This window comes from Mandrillus leucophaeus, unplaced genomic scaffold, assembly GCF_000951045.1.
Source record: "Mandrillus leucophaeus isolate KB7577 unplaced genomic scaffold, Mleu.le_1.0 Scaffold23, whole genome shotgun sequence".
Taxonomy (NCBI): Eukaryota; Metazoa; Chordata; class Mammalia; order Primates; family Cercopithecidae; genus Mandrillus; species Mandrillus leucophaeus.
Genome location: NW_012102365.1, coordinates 3,437,171 through 3,439,545, shown reverse-complemented (window position 1 = coordinate 3,439,545; position 2,375 = coordinate 3,437,171). Strand labels below are relative to the sequence as shown.

At 49.9% G+C, this 2,375-nt stretch overlaps 1 protein-coding gene across 1 annotated transcript in view; it reads right to left on the bottom strand.

The window, feature by feature from the left end:
• RCC1 (regulator of chromosome condensation 1) overlaps positions 1-2,375 on the bottom strand; it is a 17,732-nt gene that overhangs the window by 7,922 nt on the left and 7,435 nt on the right. The gene's annotated exons all lie outside the window — the stretch shown is intronic.

The window sequence follows — 2,375 nt, the reverse complement described above, 5'->3', positions numbered from 1 at the left end:
GGCCAGTGTCCGGCCGGGTGTTCAGCTCCGAGTTTTTCCAGCAACCCGCTGAGCGCAGGGCTTCCGGATCGCGGTGGGCGGAGTTCAGGCTGGAATGGGGCGGGCCAGATACCACCTTTCCCAGGCGGCTGGGTTACCTGGTTTTATTTCTGACTTTATATATTTAGAAAACAAACAAAACCACACACACACATACACTCTCTTTTGACTTTATATAGAAAACAAAACCACGCACACATACACACACACATATAATTACAACATTAATATATGCTCGTTAGGGCCGGGCACGGTGGCTCACGCCTGTAATCCCAGCACTTTAGGAGGCCGAGGCGGGCGGATCACGAGGTCTAGAAATCAAGACCATCCTGGCCAACAGGGGGAAACCCCGTCTCTACTAAAAGTACAAAAGTTAGCGGGCGTGGTGGTGCGCGCTGGTAGTGGAAGCTGCTCGGAAGACTGAGGCAGGAGAATCACTTAAACCCAGGGGGCGGAGGTTACAGTGAGCCGAGATCGTGCCATTGCACTCCAGCCTGGTGACAGAGCGAGAGTCCGTCTCAAATATATATATATATATATGCTCGTTATTTGGGTTTATTTCTGACTTTATATATTTAGAAAACAAGGCCGGGCACTGTGGCTCACGCCTGTAATCCCAGCACTTTGGGAGGCCGAGACGGGAGGATCAAGAGGTCAGGAGATCGAGATCATCCTGGCCAACATGGTGAAACCCCTGTCTCTACTAAAAATAAAAAATTAGGCCAGACGCGGTGGCTCACACCTGTAATCCCAGCACTTTGGGAGGCCGAGGAGAGTGGATCACTAAGTCGGGAGATCGAGACCATCTGGCAAACATGGTGAAACCCCCTCTCTACTAAAAATACAAAAAAATTAGCCGAGCGTGGTCGCGGGCACCTGTGGTCCCAGCTACTCAGGAGGCTGAGGCAGGAGAATGGCATGAACCTGGGAGGCCGAGATCGCACCACTGCACTCCAGCCTGGGCGACAGAGCGAGACTGCGTCTCAAAAACAAAAAAAATACAAAAATTAGCTGGGTGTGATGGTGTGTGCCTGTAATCCCAGCTGCTCAGGAGACTGAGGCACAAGAATCACTTGAACCCGGAGGCAGAGATTGCAGTGAGCCGAGATCATGCCACTGCACTCCAGTCTGGCGACAAAGCAAGACTTCATCTCAAAAAATAAATAAATAAATGAATTAACCAGGCAGGCCCGGCGCGGTGGCTCATGCGTGTAATTCCAACACTTTGGGAGGCCAAGGCGGGTGGATCACGAGGTCAGGAGTTCTGACCAACATGGTGAAACCCCGTCTCCACTAAAAAAAAATAAAAATAAAAAAATAAATAAATAAATTAGCCAGGCATAGTGGCGCGTGCCTGTAATCCCAGCTACGTGGGAGGCTGAGGCAGGAGAACTGCTTGAATTTGGGGAGGCGGAGGTTGCAGTGAGCCACTACACTCCAGCCTGGGCAATAGAGCGAGACTCGTCTCAAAAGAAAAAAAAAAAAGACAAAAATTAGGTGGGTGTTGGCCAGGTGCAGCGGCTCACGCCTGTAATCCCAGTACTTTGGGAGGCCAAGGTGGGCGGATCACGAGGTCAAGAGATCAAGACTATCTTGGCCAACACTGTGAAACCCCATCTCTACTAAAAACACAAAAATGAGCTGGGCATGGTGGCGCGTGCCTGTAGTCCTAGCTACTCAGGAGGCTGAGGCAGGAGAATAGCTTGAACTCGAGAGGTGGAGATTGCAGTGAGCTGAGATTGCGCCACTGCACTCCAGCCTGGTGACAGGGTAAGACTGTCTCAAAACAAAACACCAAGATTAGAGAAAAGGAGAAAAGACCCAAGAAAAAATAATATATAATATAGCCTGGGTGACAAGAGCAAAACTTCATCTCAAAGTAAAAACAAAAAACAAAAAAGAAACATGTAAGAAACGAGAGTTCTAAATCTTACTTCCGTAGAGTAAGGCTGGTCCCAGTGGCTCATGCCTGTAATTCAGCAATTTGGGAGGCCAAGGCAGACAGATCAACTGAGGTTAGGAGTTCAAGGCTAGCCTGGCCAACATGGTGAAACCCCGTCTACACTAAAAATAGAAAAAATTCGGCCGGGCGCAGTGGCTCATGCCTGTAATCCCAGCACTTTGGGAGGCCGAGGCAGGCGGAGATCAGGAGATTGAGACCATCCTGGCTAACACGGTGAAATCCCATCTCTACTAAAAATACAAAAGATTAGCTGGATGTGGTGGCACATGCCTGTAGTCCCAGGTACTCAGGAGGCCGAGGCAGGAGAATTACTTGAACCTGGGAGGCAGAGGTTGCAGAGAGCTGAGATCGCACCACTGCACTCCTGCCTGGG